Source organism: Alligator mississippiensis, chromosome 1, assembly GCF_030867095.1.
Source record: "Alligator mississippiensis isolate rAllMis1 chromosome 1, rAllMis1, whole genome shotgun sequence".
NCBI classification, from domain to species: domain Eukaryota; kingdom Metazoa; phylum Chordata; order Crocodylia; family Alligatoridae; genus Alligator; species Alligator mississippiensis.
This window is the reverse complement of record NC_081824.1, coordinates 152,687,606-152,696,708: the sequence shown is the minus strand read 5'-3', so window position 1 is coordinate 152,696,708 and position 9,103 is coordinate 152,687,606. Positions and strand designations below refer to the sequence as shown.

The window sequence follows — 9,103 nt, the reverse complement described above, 5'->3', positions numbered from 1 at the left end:
ATCCATGTTGTTGTGTCTGCACTGTGATTAGTTTCCCAAACCAGCTAGATTAAAGTAGTTTCAGTGTAGATATAGACTAAGACAGAGGCATGGAGATGATGACATCATCTAATTTCCTCTCTTTGTCTGGTTTGATAGAGTATGTTTTAGAACCAATTAAAAGAGGGCCTGATAGGTCCGAGGGCAAATCCCAGTTTTCTCAGTGTGTGTTGGTGACCAAAGCAAGAGATCTTGGAGATGATCTTCAAAACTCCTGTGCCACATAACAAAACTGCCAAGTGTTTCAGAAATAAGGTAAATCCAAAGAGAATACCACACTTTCTTGATTAAAAGCATTGTCAAGACACATTTCCAACAGTCCTGAATATTGTCACTTGTTCACATTTTAAGGTAATTCTGGTCTGCTGTAAAATCACAATGTAATTTCACCAGAAACCTTGAGAGTCCCTAACCAGTGATTCCTTTAGTCCAAGTAAACAGAGATTATGTGGCTTCTTTGCTTCTATTCTGTTTCCTTTCCACAGTTTTTTTTGTATAACATGGGTTACTGTTAGAAAGTATTTGACCCCCTTTTCACCTCTTCTGGACAGTTTTAACCCAGGGCCAAGTTTAATCCAACCTCGCAGAAGAGGGACAACCACAAACAGGGATGCAGGTTGTCAGAGCAGCCTTGTCAAAAATAGCCCATTATATCCAGCACTGATTAAAATGCACTAATATTTACTATCCTGGGAGCCTGAAGTGCAGATGGGCTGGTTCACTTGCTGGCTCAGTTGTAAGCATCAACTCATTTGACCCAGGTTAGTGATACACTTCAATGCAGAACTTAAAACAGTAGCTCCAGCTGGCAGCCCATCTTTCGGGTTTCCACATTGTAAATAGCATCACTGATCCACGGTGTTCAACAATAAAAAGAAGCAATGGAGAGGAAGAATCAGTTTGACTGGAAATCTTAAACCCAAAGCTACATTTTTATGTAATCCTGGAATAAGGAAGAGTAAACCTGGCCACAGCCTTGGCTGTTATGCTATTTCCGTTCAAGGGAATAACAGGAACTATACTATAAATAACAATAGGCTGGAGAAGAATTTCCTGAGTCTGGGTCCACTCATTTGCTCTCCAAGTGAGGAATCAGTCCACTCACGGAGAACACATCCTTCTTGTCTATTGCTTGGAAACTAGAACAATAACACAAGGAGCAACCGAAGAGAATCATCACAAGTGGTAACAGCAATGTATTGTATCCTGTGCGGTACGTGCGTGTTTTCTGACACTGCTGGAAAATAATAGTCCTGCTCTGTGGGGTCTGGCATAATGGCGTAAGCTCTGGCAAAGTCAGAGTATGCTGTTGTTCATACTAATACTGAGGCTGGGGTCACTGGGTGCAGAGGACAGCTGAGTGAGGCCCCCTGATCTCTTGGTTGGCTCTTGAGGGCTGTGTAGCTTTACTGTTTTGGTTGGCTAGATCCGATCCGGGCTCCCCCACCCCTCCCCACTTGTCAAGTAAACTTCAGATGCCCTGAGTACAATAGAGCATTCCTTCCTCCGTCTATAACCAAACAAGGTTAGAGGGATTTGTGCATGGCTTTCCTGACGACATCTGGCTTATTTCAGAAAATGTCTTTTGCTTTTTTTTGCTTTTTTTTTCTTTCAAAATCTAAATTTTGGTTTTTCTTTTTTGCCGTGTCCAAAAAAGAGCCACAACTCTCCATCTCCCACCTACCAAACATACCTGACAGTTAATAACCTCTGGAATCAGAAGTCTGTATTCGGTATGATCTTTCCAGAAACTCACAAAAGTTCTGTTGCATATTAGATTACTTGACCGTGACAACTTGTCACAGTCTGTGACTTCCTCTGGTTGCTTTAAGTGTGCTCACGCTGTACTTTTTTTTTAAAGTGTTCTTCTTAGAATTTAAGGAAATCCCAAGTAACTAGGAAAAACAGACCTCTTTACTGCAGCCCAACCAAATAGGGGGTAGATACATCAGTCAGAACTTGCAGATGTGCAAAGAACCACAGTTAAAATGGGTTAAGGGGAGTGCCTCAAACTTTTTCGAAAACTTCTCATTGCCTGAGGATTTCATATACAACACATGCCTACACTTCCTGCTTTTGTGGGGGTCATTCACAGAATGTTAGTGACTCACCACGGGTGTTATATTTTTTAAAAATCTGTCATATGGAGGTAGCATCAAAAGCTCATCCTGTTTCAGATGTTATTTTTTCTGCTCTCAACTATGCATGGCTATAATGGCAGCATGCTTAAGCCCACTATTTATTTTCAGTGCAGAGAGCAAAGGACAACTGAATTCTACTTTTACAGGCAAAAGCAGAATGATTTCTTTAAGTGTAAACAGTGAGGAGATTGAATTTCCAGTCCCCTTCTTTTTGAGGAGTTTAATTATGTTTTAACAAAAGCCCAACTGTCAAAACATGGGAAGCAGTACGTCTCCTTTGAAAAATGCATTGCCTGACTTATATAAAAGCTAATAATTGATATGGGAGACAAACATGTAGCTTTGAAGAGAGAAAGGAGGATAGCTTCTTATTGTTGCCAAACACCACCCCCCTCCCCATCTCAGCCTTTCTACCCTATGCTCAACCAGGGTTAAAAAAAGGTTGACACTGCAATGTAAATCAAAGAGAAACACAGTATAATTTGTGAAGGGTGAAGGTGTGAAAGATCAGACCTGATTTGTAGTGTCAATCTTATGTACCTATTAAATGTGATTTGCTTAATATCAGGAAACTTAGCCAATACAGTAGTTAGACTTTGGGGATGTGAATCCCGTGTAAACAGTAACTGGAGAACTGGAGGTCTAGAGGGATTTGTGTTGACTGTATAATTGCTGTTACCTCTAGATCCCTGATTCAACATTGACCTAGAATGAGTAATGGCTGACAAGCCCACATTCTCCTCTCAGTAACACACACATGATTGCCACTAACTTCAGGACAGGATTAATGCATCAGTGGTCTCATGTCAGTTCCAACTGCTGCATTTTATGAGGCTAATCCTCCAGGTCCTTCCAGGAGTACTAAAACAGTTAAAACTAGAGCAAAGCCTTTTGATAACTGTTGCAAATGTTCCTCCTTTTTCAGATACAACATGAAGTTTTGAAAAGCAGAAATTGGCCAATAACACTAAAACCGGTGTGTCAGTGGAAAGACAAGAGGGGAATCTGAACTAACACTTGCTTTTTAATGTGATGCATGTCACATGGGCAAAAATGTATTAAAATCGAAACAGCAAGCTGCAATGTTAACAGTATTTAAGGGCAGAAATGCTATGGAGGATGACTTTCTTCTTGCTTTTTTCACTTTCCAGGGGAAACCTTTGTGCTCAAAAACATTTCTAAAGTTATGACCCTAAATTGCTTGAATTTCAGTTCTCAGTGCTACTGCTCAGAGGTACCAATATGTAGACCATGGCTAGAGCCTGGCAAAGTACTTAAATATAGATTTAAGTTTTCAGTGCATGCTTACATATGTTGAACTCAAATGTAAGTATGTGTTTTAAGCGCTCTGAGAGGGATGGATGTAAACCTAGTCCTACTTGCCCTGCTTAGTCTGACCCAATGGGAAGACATGCTCCAGCTGAAGCCCAAAAAGTGAACCGAGGTGGATGGGATTTGAGCACTGACATTACTTGAGTATATTAAACATCCAAATAAAAAGGTAAAGTTTAAAAGTGTAGTCCGCTTTGCAGTATTACCCTCACAAAGATGTAAGGTAACAGACAACAAATGTAAGAATGATCAGACCCCAATTGGAAACATCTTCTATACCTTTGGCATGGATATTGGCCTTTTGTGCAGTGTCACACTGGGGGGAAGGGAGGCATCCTGATATGCATAGCCATACCCCTCACTTTCCCACGGTAGGACAAGTAGGACAGCAGTATCAAAAAGTAGAACATTTGGCCACTCAGCTATGTAGATTGGCTTCCTGCAAACTAGGACAATGCTATTGAAAGTAGAACAGCTGGTCACCCTGTTCCTGTAGGTCTTGCATTACAAATGCATCCTGTAAAGTTAAAGCTTTAAGAAAGGTTTATGGCCTAGTTAGTAAAGTGAACTCTCAAAATAGACTCCTGCACATAGGAGCAGGCCAAAACCTTTGCTTTGTTTCTGGAGCTCACAGATATGAGATAACAATGAACAGGAATTGCATTATGGGCTTTGCTATACAAATAAACACAGCAGCTAGTATTCAGCATTAGTTCTCAAATATCTAGTGATTCCCCAGTGACAAAGCTGCCCTCCTTAACTGATGGGACTGTACATGAAAGCAGACAAATATTCACTTTCTCTGCTATAAGGAAGGAAAATGAGGTTCCTTCCTCACTGGGTTGAGATGGTGGAGGAAGATGACAGTGGTTAGTCTCTCTCTTCTGATGTGTGGGGACTGTATGTATAGATGTATGTTAAGTAATTGGGAAGTGACACTTGTCTGCAGAGAACTGCCTCTAAATCAAGCTCTTTCGTTCTTCTATCCTTTTCATCATTTTAGTCAAATTCAAGGCAACAGCTGGGACAGGAACTCTAGCTCAGAGGGGTTGCTTGCTTCATTGCAGAATAAGGCCCTTTTCTCTGTGGAATCAGGTCTGTGATTGTGTCAATCCTGTTTAAGCACCATTGTGGCTGGCCAGGCTGTGCCATGTTCTTGGTCAGCATGGCCTGTTTCATGTGGCTATCTCGAAGCCAGGCTATAACCCGTAGAATAGAACCATACGGTAGGCTACCTGGGTTGAAAGTAGCACAACTGACAGAATGAGAGAAATAGTCTGAAGTTGTAGCATCTGGCAAAGCAGATTGTTGCCTATGAAAGCTTATGTCTCCCTGAACATGTTAGTCTCAAAGGTACCACCCTGCCTTGCCTTCCAGTTGATCAAATGAGTCAGCTTATCATGATTCATGGAAACATTTCTGTCCTATACTCCCCGCAGTCGAGGAGAAGCATACTGCAGCCCTGTTGTAGCAATCGGTGTTTCCACATGGTGCCAGTTAAAATACAAAAATGGCTCTTCCAAATGGACCAAGGATTATTCAGGCTGGGTGCACTGTTATAGACTAGATTCAGTCTGTTGCAATACATTGTTATTAGTAAAGCCAGGGATGGGGTCAAACCTCTACATTCACAAGGCTAAGTGAAGGCTAAGAAAAGGAGAAACCTTCCTCAGTTCTTCTGCCATGCACTTGGTTGTCACAGGCAACTTGGGGCCCAGTGACTGCAACTGGAGTGGCAGGCTCTCTGCTTTAAGGACAAGCCTATGGTTCACCAATGCAGGCAGTCTTCAAGCAACATGCCCTGCCCTTTTTTGCTTACTAGCAACCAGAATGCTTCTCCAGCTCACAGCTGTTTCCTAGCAATGCCAGGATGTAAACTCTGGCCCAACTAAAATGCTTGCACTCTTGCTTATATTCCAAGGTCATCTTCCATGTGCTTGGCAAGCAGCAGCTGTACCAATTTGTTCCCCACTTCTAGCCAGTATTGTCTGTAGTCTTAGGATTCTTTGAGACTCTTTTATTGACAATACATAAGTTACTATCAGGCAGGCGATAAATAACTACATATGCTATAGCCTATAAAGGAGAGCTAGCAGGTTTGGCCAGCTTAGTCAAATGGCCTTTTATTTATATAGTTCATAAAACCATTTAATCCTATATAGAGAGCAGGGAAATCCAAGACTAAATAAAGTTTTACAAAGAGGCAGTAACTGTTTTTATTGTTGTTAATGTCTTTAAAGAAGGTTAGCACAAGCTTGGAAGAAATATTTATTCTGAATTAATACAATGGAGTCCAGTCTGTCTTGCCCAGTTTGTCCCTTCTTTTCCGTCTGGATTCTCTGGGTAGAAACATTCCCAGACCACCCAATCCTACTGAGTACTGGAGGTCACCATTTCAGAGTTGAGGGTACTGAGCAAAGGGAAGACTGGCCAGCACATTGGAGAGGCAACATGAGAACAAGACTTAGAAAATGCCGCCAAGGACTCAATGACTTTTGGTGACCTGTGTTTGCCTGTGGTCATGTTTGGGGAAGATCTGGGTCAGTAGAGCTGAGCCTGAGTCATACTCAAGACCAACTCAAACAAGCATGAGACAAGCTCTGCCAACCACCTTGTGAGTGATGCTGCCCACAAAGTCTGACTACTCATAGTTGGGGGCTGAGTAAAGCCTTACTTCTGCATAGTTATTATTGCAACTAAGTTGCTCTCCCCTAAGGTGGAAGAAGAAAGATTATGTATTGTTTTATCCCACTGGGGTGTTACTATGTATACAAATGCTCCCAATTATTTTGGTGTTACTATGTATACAAACTCTCCCAATTAAAAAAATATCATTATTATTTCTTAGTTATGACTATACAATGCTTTGTCTATTCCCTCAGGATCAGTGGGACACATTACATCTTTGCAACTCAAGAATCCTTCTCCAAAACAATGAATAGGCAAGAAAATCTTTCTGTGTGCTTGTGGCTGGGATAGCTTAGTAGGCTTTGCCCAGGAGTCCGGTATTTGCATTGCAAGTACTTGTCTTTATTTGTATTTGTTCTTACAGCTTTTGCTGTCTCATGGGAGCCATCAACAAGGGATCAACAAGGGATCTGAGCTTTGCATGACATTTAAATCCTATACATTAAAGGTAGAAATACCCTGAGAAGGCTGGATCTTGTTTTAATCTGTAGTCATGAATGTCTCCATGAATCAAGAAGCAAAAGAGCATAACTAACAAAAACATACAAGGTAGAAGAAGTCCAAGCCATTCATCTTTCTTTGGTTCCCCAAATGGGATGTAACAATTAGCTATTTATTTTACTGTTTCTTTGTTCTCCCATTTCCCTCTGACACTTGCCTGTTCAGTCACCTGCAACATATCTTATCCTACATTTAGAGTTCCTGGCAGGGACCATTTTTTACTTACCTGTTTGTACAATGACTAGCCACACATGTTCATGAACCTTAACTGTGACATCTAGGAACTATGAGTCAGATTCTTATTGGTATTTAGGTACCAAACTCCTACTAAAATTATTGGAAATTAGTCACCTAAATACCTTTAAGTGTGGGCCTACCACAATACAAATGATTGATGATAATGTGTTGCTGCAAGTGCAAAGCCCTCATCAGTTGTACTCACAAGCAAAGTGAAACAGCTTATTGATTTGCTGGATTTACAGGTATGGTAGATAATAGGAATTTGTATTCTTTGAGCCAAATTCTTCTCAATGAAAGCCTTGTAAACCTGACTTGAATTAGTGGAACAGAGACTATGGACCAGATTCTATTTCAACGATTATGCATCTAAGTATACCAAGGTCCAGTTACACAGCTAACTGGTATAAATATATGCCATTTCCTATATATTCAGCAAGGACCCAGTCCTAGAAACTCTTGCTCATATAAGTAGCCTTCTTGTCTTCATCAGGACTACTTGAATGAATAAATACGGGTAAGGGTTGGCAGAATGCACTTTTATGTGCATGACCAAAGACAATGTTTATTCCTGTACTGATATGCCTGATAACAGCTTTTCTACTCAGTTAAGAAAAGCAGCATACTTAATTGACTGAGTATTAGGCAAATAACGTCCAGGTGCTATTTGGCACATAAGGTAAGATGGGTTGTGCTGTGTTACTTGTGCCTTCTAAGCAAGATATGTGTCATTTGCCATAATGAAACTATCATCAAAAGCATAATGTCCACTGATAACTTCAAGATGCAGACAATGTAACTGAATTTGAATAGTGCATCAGATTACCTGGACTGAATATTAACAGTAAATCAAGCTGGGCATAACAAAGAGAAGAAAAAAAGAGCACAAAGAAAATTATTTTAAATCCATTCCTATCAACTCTCTTTCATAGAAGGAACAGTAGTGGGATGTTTATATAGTCCACTTACATGCAATGTATATGTAGGTTTTTGAAGAGCATCTCCTAGATATATTTCTGTCTAGGGTGATGGTTATGCAGGTCATGTGCATGTATGCAAACCTAGGTGCATATACCTTTCATTTTCAAGCATCTAATGATGGTGCATGGGGAGTCACAATTTTAAAGTGTCCAACTTGAAGCAGCCTGAAGGTCCTGATTTCCAGAAAATGCTGAGTGCTCACCTGCTGAAAATCCAGCCCCTTTAAAGTGGGCTATGCTAGGTACCCATAATCTCTTTTTATCTCTAAAAAAGTTGACTTGTAATAAATGCACATGAAAATGGTTTTTAAGGGGTAAAGTATGAATTTGGGAGGAAGTTAATCACATCTCCCAGGAGGAAATAGAAAGTGGCAGTATCCTAGAGAATGCTGGCAATTGAAAGGGTAGATGCCAGGATGGTTTTTTGTAATTAAATTTTAACCAGAGGAAGTTTAGGCTGACAAGACATATTCATGACTTTCAGAAGCTTGTTTTTATAATTTACAAGTCAGAAGCTCTCCTCGCATCTGTGGTGGAAGTCAAGGCCAGAAGAATGTTAATAACTGCTGCTCTTTCTCTCTCTCCTCTTTGCAGCAGCAAAGGAGGCCTCGTGAGGATTCAGGCACTGCAGCAGTGCTGTTCCTTTGCAGCATACTAGACAGAGGTAACTCTGTAAGCATTCACATCAAGGCAGGAAGAACTCAGCTTACCTGCCTCGCATTTACATTTCAAAGCCCTCACAAGATCTTTTTTTTTAATAAAAAGAGTTAACATTCCAAGCTCACGGCCAGCCCAGCTAAAGAGGGACAAATGGACTTTGGCAGAACACAAGACAAAGGTCAACCTCCTGATTTACGTGATGACTATGCCACGCTCCCCCACCTACTCCATGGACTTTTGAGACCTAATATATCCTTATATGCACTGCTTCAAAACCATCCAAGGGAGACAAAGGGACCAGAGCTTTTTCCAGCAGTAATGACTAAACCTCCACAGAAAATACAGAGCCAGACACTTGCCCATCAACAGAGTGAAGGCCCAGATTTTGCTCTTACATCAAAATAAATCACTGAATTCAGATGACTGTTATCATTGAAAACAGACTGTCCCATTGACTTCACTGGTGTTGTATGGGAGTGAGTGAGAAGAGTCTGGCCTCCTGCAGCCTGCTCAGTGGGAGAAAGT

The 9,103-nt window shown here is 40.9% G+C and overlaps 1 long non-coding RNA gene across 1 annotated transcript; it reads left to right on the top strand.

The window, feature by feature from the left end:
• The first annotated feature begins 1,145 nt into the window (after positions 1 to 1,145).
• LOC132244470 (uncharacterized) lies at positions 1,146 to 8,672 on the top strand. Its single transcript, XR_009455899.1, has 2 exons — positions 1,146 to 1,252; positions 8,513 to 8,672. It is a non-coding gene; the product is annotated as an uncharacterized LOC132244470 (long non-coding RNA).
• Positions 8,673 to 9,103: the final 431 nt, after the last annotated feature.